The following is a 15,168-nucleotide window of genomic DNA, read 5'->3' on the forward strand; positions in this document are numbered from 1 at the left end:
TGGTTTAAACCACGGACAAAGATTGTACATGTACTACCTTCGTGAATTCGGGCCGACGAATCTTTAAAGAAGCACTTTCAAAGAATTACACTGCATGTTCGAGCTGACGCTGATTTACATTGTTTAATTCACTATATAAAAGTAAACGTTGAAATTATACTCGGCAACACGACTTAACTGATAAAACAAACATCTATAAGATTATTGCTTGCGGTGCAAAGCAAACAGGAAGTCAACTGCGATTGTGTGCATTTATGGGGCAACACAAACATTGAACAAAAGCAAAGAATATTGCAAGAACGATTACCCCGGAAGTAGTTTTCCATGTGCATAAAAAGATTTTCATAGGCGGAATCCATGTCGCAGGCCGGTGAAATCTTATAGAGCCACCTGCCTGGTTCGATGCGACGCTTGAAGAAGCCGTTACCATAATCCTCCAGTAGAGTATACTCGGGACATGGAAACCCTCGGGTCGAAAAGGTCAAATTAGCAACTCAGAAGTAATTGACAGGATGACTGACAAACTGAATGGTCAACTGATGTATCAACAAGCATGATTAATTAATTGTTTCTTTCATTGATAGCGTCTTTTGACCTCATATAGATACTTTTAAAAATCTATGAGAGAGATGAATAGGTCTGAGATGATATTCATAATAACTCCTCATAACTGCCATCTACCAAAACAAAAAAAAAAAAAATATATATATATATATACGATAGCAAATCCTGTCTGTAGGCATCAGCAGTTGCTTTTAAATAAAGGACCTTTTGTATCGAGCTCATCTGTAATAATTGTGCAGAATATTCAAATTAATCTCCATATAGGGATAGTAACATAAGCTTGCATCGTATAGTGTCCTTACTATGCATATTTTATTCATGATAATCTCAAAACATCGTTTCATTTTAAAGTTTCTGTAATGTGTACATGCAAGCATTCATTTAGTAATACTTACCTTTCGGTGGAAATCGGATTATGCTGGGCCAATTTCAGATTTTTTTTTTTTTACATGAGATAATGCAGAGGTAATTACAACCAAATACGCTGATACACCTCATGGTGGACTGTACTATACTAGAAGAAGAAGAAGAAGAAGAAGAAGAAGAAGAAGAAGAAGAAATTTGACGGACTGATGACAGAGACCTCAAATTCCCTGACGCAAACCTTGGTTTACGAAATGATGAGATCCTAGAAATGTGTGATACAAGAAAAAAACTCAAAAACCAATAGACCGAGCATCTGCTTTCAGAGACATCAGCAAGAAGGTCGGGGAAGACATGAATAAGCAGGTCAAAGAAGACTGGATACAAGAACAGTACTCAGAAGTAGAAGACAGTGTCAGCAAGAACAAAAGCAAGAGGGCTTACCAAGTTCTGAAAGATCTCACCCATGCAAAGACAGACAATGATTAGTTACCTTTCAGGACAAATTAGAAAAATGAATGTCGGAAAATTAATAAAGACGTCATAATACTCATAATACGTCATAATACCCTTGCAACTCTCCTTTTCCATCTCACGTTTTCCTCATGCCATTATCTGGACACCCTATACAATTAATTGTTCTATTGATGGCGCCGTTCATCCTGTCGGTCTTGTGGGCCTTCTTTGCCTAGTGTCGGTCTCGTGAGCCTTTTAAGCGTGGGCTTTGTTTGCATAGTGTCGGTCTAGTGAGTCCTTTTTGCCAAGTGTCGGTCTCGTGAGACTTTTGTATATACTGTCGAATTCATGGGCTGTAGGCTCTCTACAACTCGTGGCCTGTAAGTATAACTAGTGTGCTGTATGACATGTGAGCTGTGTGACTCGTGGACTGTATGACTCGTGAGTGTTGGTCTCGTGACGCGCACTCGCCCCAGCAGAGCTGATCAAGCATGGGAGAGAAGTAGTGACTGATGCCTCCTGCGTAACAATTATTTAAGTCTGGGAGAAGGGAGAATGGCCCACGCTATGGATACATTCGAACCTCTTCCTGCTCGATTACGTACGCCTATGACCTTTTTTTTTGAATTTTTATCATGGCCACTACTAAAAACATTGATCAATTTAATGCTTATTTACGTCGATGCAGGGCAATTTGTCAATTAGTTACAATAGGAACACTTCAACGGAAGAATTTAATGAATTTGAAAGACATGGCAAGTTGATAAAACATTTCTTGTACTTAATCATTATACGCTTCTAAAGTTAAGCTTTAGATTGGAAAATAGGCGGAAATTCAGAAAATAACCCCAAACCCCAATTGAAATTTTGAGTTTGTTTGTAAGAGTTCAGCTATCAAAAGCGGGAAAACCTAAGCAGTTAAGCATTTTCAGTTACCCACGTGGAAGCGAAAATAGGACACCATTTGCGCGGGTGGCAGGGGAGTGGTTTAAGATGTGACAGACATTCAGTTGCCTGCCTTTAATAAACGAAAACGTTTGTAGAGGACATTTTAAGGAGTTGTTCCACACTCACGGGCACATCCGCGGATACCGTTCGGCACAGGCGTGGGTGTGGTCCCAGGTAAAGCGGCCGCGAGTGAGATGAAAGTCGTTACAATCACCGGCACCAGCATGGTCGCAGGAGCAGGACACTGGGCTTCCCGTTTAAAATCTGTCAATAGTTGAAGTCACAACCATTACGTGGCAACTCATAACATCATCAGATTTTGCATCATTATGGAGATCATACCGTAACAATTACATGTCTTACCGAAGTTTACACTCATACTAAAAAGCCATAATAGGATAATTTTGTTTGCTTGTTGTTTTCATTGACTTATAACACATTATCATTCTGATGTTGTGATTTAAAGAGAGAAGAAAGAGAGAAAATGGGTCCCTATACAACAAATAATTTGCCCCGGATAAAACTGGCATAAATCAAACGTAACAAATCTGAAAAGTATCAAACAAGAATATTAGAAATACCATAATGATGCCTCCACGAAAGTACTCATATTGAAAGTCTCATGCAGTGGAGCTCATTCAAATTATCTCCACAAAGGAGGTTGTGCAAATATTAATGATTAGAGTGATATCATTCAGTACCAAAACTAATAATGATGTCTTTAAAAGGAGTTCATGATAAGAGTATACTATACGGTACTATCTAGGTTGAAGAATTACCTCACTAAATCTTATCATATTACTACATAAAGAGTTTTATAGCAGACTGATTAAGCGCCACTTTTTTTGACTTCTGTAAGTACGTCTATCATCGGATCGAGCAAACTAAAATCTTCCAGTGATACCTCACTTGCATAATAAGAGAATATTCTCAAAGTTGTGATGAAATATATATTATGTTTTCTTATCGTGTTTTTAGCAGATTTTCGCTCAGATATTGCAAATTGCCAAGAACGGAATCAACTCATTTAGCGATCAAACTGTTCATAATCTCCTGCAGGCAGAAACTTACTTCTCTCACATCAATTCAAGTACCTACAAATTGCATCTGTATCATACTGACTGATATCCCGTTCGTGATTAATTCCAATTGCTTCTTTTACAAGTCTTGTCCATTAAATTCCTCCCTTTATTTTATTTTTTATATAAGTATCGTTCAAAGAAATCGATGATCGATATAAACATTTCAAATCATTATATCATCACTGGTAAAAATGTAAGACAATTTTGATAGACTTCCACGACGGAGCAAAACTATTGATATGAATACGTCAAAGCGATACATCAATACCAAACATACTAATAGCAGTATCGGATCCAGGAGGGGCGCAATATGTCTCAAACACACAACAAACACAAGGGTATACTGGCTGAAGTCTACTTGGTTTAAGAACAATTTTTGTTTGTTTTGATTTCTTTGCGTGGTTCTCTTTGATTTTAAGTCAAACGGGAGATATCAAACACGTTGCAAAGTGTTTCTAAAGTGATGACGTAATATAATGTATTGCTTAACAACAAAGATAAATATCCTTTTTATATTAGACCTGCATCCTTTCACTGTATACCTGTTATGGCACAGCTCTTGCCATGATCGTAATTAGTTTTCACATAACTCCCAATACAGACATCAAACTCTGCATTTCGGGACAAGTTAATTACTGGCGGATCCAGGCGGGGAGCACCGGGCGCGCACCTCTTTATTTATTTATTGTTGAGACAAAATAAATAAAAAGAAAGATTGGGGTGGGGGGCTTGCACCCCCTTTAAGTTTGTAAAGGGGCTCCCTTTTACGGAATTCCTGTCTCCGCCCCTGACTGGAACATTGCTATGACATAGAACTCTGTTTCTCTTGGCATGATGGAAAACAGAGCTCATCGTCACCACTTTGTTAGTAAGTTATTTATCTATCCATCCACGAGCTTGAGTGACATAGTTGAATGATATAGAACTTACCTGTTTGTAAAACTCGCAGCATAAGTAGCTAACAGTCTTGTTCGTCCAAGCACATCGATGCGTTTGTGTATTTCATCGCCTGTGAAAACATCGAATTCTACGCAATAAAAAAAAAAGAATAACATTACCGTTACCGGAACCATCGCAACAACCTCGTGATTGGAGGATTCCATTGCACACGTTGGACACAGGATGAAACTGTTTGTTTGTTAGTTTGTTTTCCAAGACAAGTACCAGTAGCAGATTTTCAAAAGATTTAATTCAAGGAGGGGGGGGGGGGTGTACCTCGTTTGTAAACGACACCATAGACAGGATACTCAACAAATCATTACTATTTTTTTTTTCTATTTATCAAAACTCGGATTGCAAATCTTAATTCCCTATACATGTACATCTGTGCTGGAGACCAATAACCTACCAGGACAGCATCTTTTAGTACATCCGTAAATAACAATCGAGATTCGTGTCAAGAGGGCAGTCAATCTGTGGGGTAAGATCATCTGTCGCTCACATCAGAGCACATACCTTTGTCAAATCTCCGGTCCCGGATGTTTTTCTGTATAAGGTTGTTATCTACAAGTGAATTGACGGAACTTGGCTATAAGTGTTTTTCTTTGACTTCAATATTCCATGACCTATAAGAGGGGTCATTTTCTGATGCCACATGTCCGTAACTAAACAGTTTTTTTATTAGAAATAGTGGCTCTTTCTGACGGGATGCGGTCGCCTCAGAGGGTATAGTTTTTAAAGTAAAATCAAATTAATCACCTTTGATAGTTGAAGAAAGCCTCTGATGTCCTTTGTTGCTTTAACGGGTTTATTGTTCTAATCTATCATCTATCTTTCAGAATAGTTATACTTTCTCGTACTGAATGTAGAGAATTGCAATGTTTTCATGGGATGGGTGCAAGAATAATAATGCCCAATATTTTTTTGAAGAACATGCAAGCGAGGGAGTGAGACGGGGAAGGGATCCACAAGGGGGAGTTTTGCCCATTAGAACTGAAATCCAATGCTCTAGTGCACACTGTTGGTGGAATTTTTATTCCAAGATATAAACCGATGATATTTTTTTTCATCTACTGATCAAATTACTTAAAATCAATTATCTAATTGCAGTTTGTGTGTGTGTGTGTGTGTGTGTGTGTGTGTGTGTGCGTGCGTGTGTGGATGGGGGGGGGGGGCACGGATTGTGGGAGGGATACCCTCTCCAACAAGAGGGAGCTCTTGCATTTTTACTATTGAAATCACGGAACTCTGTGATTGAAATTCATCGATCCAGGGCTCATCTTTTAGATTTTGTTTTTGCCTATTAAAGAAAAGGAAGACGATGCTTTATTCATTTACTTCAGTTGCACCAAAAAATAAAAAAGGAGAGAAAAATAAACAAAGAAACGAACAAAGCCCGAATCAAAGCTACCTAAGCGCAGAGATGATCTAGCCGTTGGATGGTGGTGGTGGTGGTGATGGGACATACCACCACCACCACCACGGGAGAGCTTTTGCATAAAAGTTTAGAACTGAGATTCAGTGATCTGGGCCCTGTTTTATAAGAGATGTTAAGATGTCAACTCCTGCTGGATTGACAACTTTGTCAGGAAGCTGGATTCTTGTCGTTACTATGACAATTGCCATTCCAGCACGAGTTGCGATCATAATATATCAACTTTTTTTAATGAAATGGGACCCTAATGCACACATAAGATAGAATATTTTGGAAATCTGCCAAGAGAAACGTAAGAGGAAAAAGATATTCAGAGTAGATGACAATTGTGAAATCGTTCTTCAGTGTGTCGAGGGGGTCAAGGGTCATTGATCCCATATTTGGATTTTTTCTTTGAAATCTAGAAAAATCACTTTTCTGTTGCATTTTTACACTTTGTTTTTTTTTTTTTTTTCGAGTGGACCCTGTTGGAGTGGGGGGGGGGGGTGGGGCAACATTCGAAACATCCCCCGCCCCTATGGCTTGCACATTACATATGGGTAGTCAAAGGATTTATGGTCGCAGTCGATGCTTTGCAATGAAATAATATCACCACAAAATATTATTAAGGTAGATCTATCTCAAACGTTATGCATTCGGTGAATGCACAAACAAAACACATCACTGAAGTTTGACGAAATACGGACAATTAGTTCACTGGATAAGAAAATAGTAATTTTCATGCATACACAGCAGTGGAATGATACAAAGGAATTGCTAACAGTATTCAAAAAAATTGTCATGAAATATTTACATTTCCTCGAGTTTTCATGGGTATACAATGTACCACTCAAGGCTAATGATATGATTTCTCCCGCTTTCCGATGGAATGAAGTCAAGTTGTTTGTTTGTTTTTTGGTCATTATCATAAAAACTAAAACTGGAAATAAAAACAAAAATGAATTACGGTGGAAGGTGAAGACCATAACGTTCTGACGTCTTGACGGGGGGGGGGGGGAGAGGGGGGAGGGGAGGGGGGTTATTCCCAAATCTCTTAATTGATCTACTGACGGGTGACAGTAGGGCGGATTATTAAATACATTTATGGGACATGATACATTTTGCATTTAATAAATACCCAATATGCCCAAAAGAAAATTGAAATACTCCTCTCACCAAAACCCCGTCTGACATATACCCGTATTTCCACATTGCGTCTATCGCAAATCAAATGACACATTCCTGTTACCCTTCTTTTCCTCCCCCCCCCCCTTTTTTTTTTTTTTTTTTTTTTTTTTTTTTTTGCTGCCATACCGTCAAATGTGATTCCTAATACTATGACGTGTGATAGATTTCTCGTCGTAACTCCAACTCAGCAAAGTCTCATTTTACCCGGAATATGAGGAAGAAAATTGATGCTTTCTAAATAAGCCAGTGTTACACCAAAATCCCTGTAAAAGTCCACTGCAGAGGACTGCACGCTGATATAGATAGAGGTGTCTGCCAATACGCGCTAACAAAGGATTTGAACTGGGGACAAAACAACTCCTTTTTGTGAGTCATATTGCTTGTCTGATCTTACGCACGCAAGGTTTCTTGCTAGTTCCAGTGATACAAGAGAAAAGGGCGGGATCTTTTTTCCCCTTCTCTCTCAACACTTACTCATTTAACATTCTCAGCTCTAGCACGCTGATATTTCCTTGGCCGATGAACTTTCAAAGACTAACTTCCATGAGAACCAGTTACAGAGCTTCATACCAAGGCCTAGCACGGTTTCAGTCACTGTGGAAACGAAAGAGCAGCTATAGCTCCCATTAAATCTGTCTGCCGTTACCAAGTGCTCAGATGACGGCTGCGATTGAACTCCTTTCTCTTTTCATTGATCGTGCATTGAGTAGGGATTTCCCCATCACTGGCCGAATAGATAAATATCGAAAGGAACTACACCCGCTGAAACGGAGACGAGGTCAACATGTTGTTTCTTTACAAACTTTGACCTGCGACTCGATTTGAACCGTCTTTTGGGTTTATAGACATTTCCTATGACAGAGATATCAATATTCAGGGTACAATAATGTGGCAGTTTGATACCTCATCCGCAAAAGCACATTCAGGAAACCATGTTCCGGACATTATCTGTGTTTATGCCAGCAGAAGAAATGATGTGATGAAGCTATACGGCATTGCCTAACCATGTTTTGTGTCAAAAAGATGTTCATTTCATTCCGTTTGTTCTGAAGCAATCAACTGCACTATGACATGATAATATCATAGATAAAGATAAGTTTCCTTCACTTGATTCAATTACCAGATCACATCATACAGTAACTATACACATGACCTATATCTTATGTGGTATTAAATTCCTTCAATCTAACAATAACCATTCCCATGTCTAAACATGCTAAACGCAAAAGGAGTTATTCAACAATGGTTGTTCTTTGTTTTTCACAGACTTCTCAATTATTCATCCCGTCTGAATATTAAAGAAATAAGTCAATCCACATCAAGATATCCGTGAAATGTTTCATGGGGGGCATGCTTAAATAATGTTATTTGAATACGAAAATAGAAATATAGATGTAAAAATAGATGAAAAGAAGTAAATAGAATTAACATTTTAGACATAATCACGTGGCTGTGGTCTTGAACAAAGAAAATTCCGTACGTGATAATGTTTAGAACAATGTACATCATGTTTGACATCAATGAAATGACATGAAATTATATAATTATATTCATTATATACACGTATATATTCACAAATGTAGAGGGGACTAGTAAGAAGCACTGCTTGTAAAATGTAAGACCCATATGGAACATAGACAAATACAATATCAAAGAAAAAGCTAAGTGTTATTATATACATATGTACAAGGGCTCAATTATGAACTCTGGTATGGATATAGCCACATGTAATGTTACATAATAATACAGGTTTATGTTAAAAATGTTTACCGAGTGCATCAGCAGTCTTTTTTTTTTCGAACCAGTCATTGAAGAAGAAATCAAAGATATCGTGCAAAATTTGAACACTAAGAAAAGCTCTGGGTGTGACGGAATCACCAATTTCCTCCCTAAAAATATCATTAATGAAGTAGTTACACCATTAACACACATTTTCAATTGATCGTTATCTACTGGCATAGTTCCACAAAATAAAAATGAAAATAGCTAAAGTAGTACCAATTTAAAAAAAAGACAAAAAGAATCAGTGACAAATTATCGCCCCAAACTTCATTTTCAAAACTTCTTGAAAGGTTGGTATATACGCGCACACACAATTTTCTCGAAAAGTGAGAAGTTTTTGTAACTTCCAGTTTGGTTTTAGGAAAAAACCACAGTACGACCCATGCCTTATTCACTTTTATCCACAAAGTTGCTCATGCTATAGATGATGTCTCCTACACTATTGGAGTTTTTCTTGATTTTTCAAAGGCCTTCGACACAATTGACCGCGATATTTTGATTTACAAGCTACGACCTTATGGTATATGTGGGAAGGCTTTGGACTGGTTTCGAGATTATTTATCAAAAAGAAAACAATTTGTGAGTATAAACGGTCGTGATTCTCAGTTAAAGTTAATTTCATGTGGTTTCCCACAGGGCTCCTTACTAGGCCCACTATTGTTCATTTTGTACATTAACGATCTTCCTAGTTCCTTGCCAATTCTTTCCTTTATATGTTTTGCTGACGACTCCAGTCTGTTTTTTACACACAGAGATCATTATACTCTTGTTAACACAATGAATAAAGAACTTAAATCTGTGCAATCTTGGATATACGCCAACAAATTGTCACTTGATATTGATACAACTCATTGTATGCTGTTTAGCACAGTCTTAAAACCCTTCCTTTTAATATTAAGTTTAATGAAATTGAATTAAATCAAGTTAGTAGTATAAAATTTCTAGGGCTTTCTATTGATAGTGATTTATCTTGGAAATCCCACGTTAGTTATTTAAGTAATATTCTTTCTAAAAACACGGGTGTTCTTACTAAACTTAAGAGTGTTTTTCCATGTCAAATTCTGCTTAATCTTTATTCTACTTTGATTACTCCGTACCTTAATTATGGTATTCTTGTGTGGGGGAATGCACCTAGAAATCTTCTATATATCCTCTTCCGTATTCAAAAACGCGCCATCAGAAATATCAACCATGTCAAATATTTGTCCCCCACGAATGATTTATTTTTAAAAAATAAGATACTGAAAACATCAGATCTATTCAGTTACAACGTCGGCATATCTATGTATAAATTTTTTGCCAAGGAGTTACCGGATGTTTTTACTCGCATGTTCAGGAAGAACTATTTAATTCATGATTATCCTACCCGCCAAAGTGACGCATTTCACCTTCCACGTACTCGAACAATTTGATTCATAATCACGTACTCGAACAATTTGATTCATAATTATCCTACCCGCCAAAGTGACGCATTTCATCTTCCACGTACTCGAACAATTTTCGCTTAAAAAACGATAATGTATACGGACCTTAGATGCTAGAATGACTTCTCCCCCGAAATAACAAGCTGTTCGTCTTTATATTCATTTAAACGCAAATTAAAAGAGTCTTTATTGAGTGCATATCTTGCAGAAACTGAATAATTGTAATGTCTGATGTAATTGGTATGTTATTGTCCGATCAAACATTCTTGTCAACACGCTGCAGATTCAATTTTGGGTCTTGCCATCAGGCTCTCCGAATTCATCATTAGCAATTCCACATTCTACTTCGTTTTCCTCTCTTCCTCTTTCCCTCTGCCTCTCTCTAACTTTCTATCTAGAGCTTGTCGGCAGGCACCAAATGGCTTAATAGCTGTACATATTACTTTTTGTGTCTTACTGATCATATCATGGCGATACTTTTAATGCAACAACAGTTTGTAGTGTATACCAAAGTAGGCTTTATAATTATGCAAATCGTGTTCTACTCCGGAAACCAATGATAGCTCGGTCACACTAATGGTTCACATTTTATTATAGTTTTTTTTTTGTTCTTCTTCTTCTTCTTTCTTTCTCTCTTTCTTTATCACATAGACATACCCCTCTTTTCTTATTTGGCACCATTACATCATCTGGTCTTTTCTTCTATCCGTTCTCCGTTTCTTTTTCACCAAACACGGATTACTCGGGGCTTACAGCCAAACAAGCTAGCTTTCATGTAGGTCCCGTACATACTTCTCTTTGATCAACCCCATTTCGTTTCGATTTTGACCAGTTACCATTACTTGTAATTATTGTGTTATCACCACGTATATTGCTTGTTTTCTGCACATTGTTTACAATAGTGGAGCGGCATAGCTTGAAAAATTAGAGGAATTGTGCATTTTATGATAAAAGCACCAAATTTCGCACACATGTTGACAATTACATTTGAAATAATTTCAGATATTGGGCCATCGAAAATAGCGCCCTCAACGTCCATGGCAGCCATTTCTAAAAATGACCGCCATAAATGCCATTTTTCGTAAAATTTACAAATTTCAGAAGGGAAAATCAATAAGATTTTGAAAACGAGTGGGAAATAATATTCAAAATAAATTCAGATATTGGGCCACCGCAAATTACGCCCCCACCGGTCATGGCAGCCATTTTTCAAAATGGTCGCCATAAATGCCATTTTTCGCAAAAAAAAAATTACACAGTTCAGAAGGGAAAATCAGTAAGATTTTGCCAGCGAGTGGAAAATAACATTCAAAATAAATCTAGATATTGGGCCATCGAAAATAGCGCCCTCAACGGCCGTAGCAGCCATTTTTCAAAATGGCCGCCATAAATGCCAGTTTTCGTAAAATGTTACAAATTTCAGAAGGGAAAATCAATGAGATTTTGCAAATGAGTGGGAAATAACATTCGAAATAAATCTAGATATTGGGCCATCGCAAATTGCGCCCTCAACGGCCATGGCAGGGATTTTTCAAGATGGCCGCCATAAATGCAAGTTTTCATAAATTTTACACATTTCAGAAGGGAAAATCAATAAGATTTTGCAAACGAGTGGGATATAACATTTGAAATAAATTTAGATATTGGGCCATCGTAAATTGCGCCCCCTAACGGTCATGGCAGCCATTTTTTAATAAAATATAATGGTCGCCATAAATGCAATTTTTTGCAAAAAAAATTAAACATTTCAGAAGGGAAAATCAACAAGATTTTGCAAACGAGTGGAAAATAAAATTCAAAATATATTTAGATGTTGGACCATCGCAAATTGCGCCCTCAGCGCCAAAGGCAGCCATGTTTAAAATTGGCTGCCATAAATACCACCCTTTTAGGAATATTTAAAATAAACAAGGCAAATGCTTAGCAATTATATCTCACCAATGATGAATGCATATTTTAGGTGGCAAACATAAAAAAATTCCAAAAAAGAGTAATATGAATATCCAGGGATAATGGCACCATGTATTAACTTTGACAGTAACACCATATCATTGAATATATGGGACTATATGACGTGTATCTATTCTAAAATGTAACTTCCTAAATATTCTTAAAACAGATACGAAAAAAAGTCAATTTACTTGCTATGCTTCCATAAAACACATACCTTTGATATCCATACTGTAAGCCATCACACACGAAATACTGCAATTAGGACTAAACTGAAAACATGAATTTAGAACTAACCCATCAATGAAACCTTTTTCAAAATTTAAATTTCTTTGAACACCAGAATGCATTAGATATAATGGCTGTTTAGCAGTATTCTATTGCTTTCTCCTTCTGGAATAAGCAAATAAAAATAAGGAGTGTGTAGAAGCCATTTTGACAAAGAGCTGTCATAGCCGTTGGGGACGATGTTTAACTGGTGGTTCAATATCTTCATTTCAAATTTATATTCAAATTCAAACTTGAATTTATTTGAATGTTTTTTGTCAAATTGCACAAGAAATTATATTGTCTTCTTCTGGCATTATCATATTGTAAAGAAATAAATAGCATCTATAGTGGCCATTTGGAAAATGGCTGCCATGGTCGATGATGGTGCCATTTGTAATGATCTCATATATTATCTTCTTTTGAATATGATTTTCAACATAAAGGTATGTACAAATTTCATTGATTTTCTCTCTGAAATTAGCAAATCTTTCCAGAAAAGAAAAGAAAAAAGGAGGAAGCAGACATCCATAGCGGTCAGCATGGCCCTTGAGGGCGCCTTCTAAGAAGACTTTACACTTAAATTTATTTTTTGAGCATAATTTTCAATTTGTTTGCAAAGTCTTATTGACTTTTCCTTCTGACATCAGCAAATTTTTTGCAAAAAACAAAACAAAACGAACGGGGGGGGGGGGGCATCCATGGCAGCTGTTTTAAAACTTGGGTGCTATGGCTGTTGATGGTGCACTTTTGGATGGCCTATCATCAAATTTAGTTTGAATGTAATATTCCACCTTTGTGGAAAAAAAGACATTCATGGTGGCCATTTTGAAAAATGGCTGGAGTGGCCATTGAGGGGCAATTTGCAATGGCCCAATGAGTTTACTTTTGAATGTACTTTCCCACCTGTTTGCAAAATCTCGTTGGCTTTCCCTTCTGATTTTAGTAAATCTTTTCGAAAATATAGCATTTATGGCGGCCATTTTGAAAAATGGCTGTCATGACCGTTGAGGGCGCAATTTCCGATGGCCCAATATCGATATTTATTCTTAAATGTCATTTCCCGTTTATAACCAAAATTTCATTGACTTTTCCTTTTGAAATTAGCATTTTTTAATGAAAAAGTGGCACTTATGGCGCCCATTTGAAAAAAAAAATGGCTGCCATAGCCATTGAGAGCGCAATTTTCAATTGCCCAATATCTGGATTTATTTTGGATGTAATTTCCCGCTTGTTTTCCCTTCTGAAATTTGCATTTTTTTAACAAAAAATGGCATTTGTGGCAGCCATTTTGAGAAAAAAAGGCTACCATGGCCGTTGAGGGCGCAATTTCCGATGGCCTAATATCTAGATTCATTTTCAATGTAATTCACATTTATGGGAAAAATATTATTAACTTTTCCCTTCTGAAATTTGCAAAATCATCGAAGAAGTGGCACATTAGACAGCCATTTTGAAAAATGGCTGTCATGGACGTTGAGGGCGCAATTAACAATGACCAAATATTTAGATTCATTTTGAATGTAATTTCCCACTTGTTTGCAAAATCTTACTGGCTTTCATTTCTGAAGTTAGCAAATATTTTGAAGAAATAGCATTTATGGCGGCCATTTTGAAAAATGACTGCCATTGCCGTTGGGGGCGCTATTTCCGATGGCCCGATATCTAGATTTATTTTGAATGTAATTTCCCATTTGTAACCAAAATCTTATTGACTTTTCTCTCCTAAAATTAGCAAATTATACGAAAACATGGCATTTATGGCAGCCATTTTGAAAAATGGCTGCCACGGACGTTGAGGGCGCTATTTACGATGGCCCAATATCTAAATTTAATCTGAACGTGATTGTCAACCTGTGTACGAAATTTGGTGCTTTTATCACAAAATGCACAATTTTTCGGCTATGCCGCTCCACTACAAGGTAAAAGAACTTGTTTGATTTTTGTTGTAATGTTTATAAATGAGCAGTATAAAAATAAATGAATTGAATTGAATTGAATTGAATTTATATGCCATTAGAATAATAATGAAATAGAAAATAACCATCCGAGTATACGAAATGAAAATACTTCTACAAAACATCAGTTGAAATATGCAGACATTTAATTACCACGAAATCGATTATTAATACTGATAAATAAACATTTTTATAGCTTACAATTAAAGCTATTAAAGCTTTTAGCTTGTTTCAATGAATGGTCGAAGGAATTCCAAAGCTTAGGACCCGTAAACATAAAAATTTATGTTGCCAAAAAAAAAAAGTTTTATTGTCAGGAAAATGACAATCATTCCATTCATTTGCCTGAAAATATTTCGGAACTATATACTGAAAGATTGGTATACATGTATATATATATATATATATATATATATATATATATATATATATATATATATATATCGAGAGAGAGAGAGAGAGAACGATTTAATTATGCAATTCCGTTGTTCTAGAAAATTATGTAGAAAATAATTAGTCATGTTGATATTTTGAATACAAAATGAACGAGTCCTTTGTACCGTTATCCACTCTGTATACGTGTTTATGTAATGGGCACATGGCAGAGATGGGATTCTAATGAAGGCGTGGCCGTTCTAGGAGGTCAGTGCAACCAAGTACATGAAATTGTATCTGTGAATGAATCCAATCTATTATTAACTGTTGTTACATTGGCACAAAGCATCAACAACAACAAATGGTAATACGCAGCCATTCGATAGGAGTTGATATGACCCGATATTTTATTTATTTATTTTTTTTTTTTGGATGGTTAACCTGTTATTGATTGCCTT

The 15,168-nt window shown here is 36.6% G+C and overlaps 1 long non-coding RNA gene across 1 annotated transcript; it reads right to left on the reverse strand.

Moving 5' to 3' along the window:
* Positions 1–302: 302 nt before the first annotated feature.
* Positions 303–4,391, reverse strand: LOC139738261 (uncharacterized). The gene is made up of 3 exons (XR_011711428.1): positions 4,344–4,391; positions 2,458–2,595; positions 303–466 (listed from the first exon to the last, which is right to left on the reverse strand). It is a non-coding gene; the product is annotated as an uncharacterized lncRNA (long non-coding RNA).
* Between the last annotated feature and the right edge of the window lie 10,777 nt (positions 4,392–15,168).

The sequence above is a fragment of the Diadema antillarum genome, unplaced genomic scaffold, assembly GCF_040938485.1.
Source record: "Diadema antillarum isolate AM-2024a unplaced genomic scaffold, OU_Dant_1.0 seq00000732_RagTag, whole genome shotgun sequence".
NCBI classification, from domain to species: domain Eukaryota; kingdom Metazoa; phylum Echinodermata; class Echinoidea; order Diadematoida; family Diadematidae; genus Diadema; species Diadema antillarum.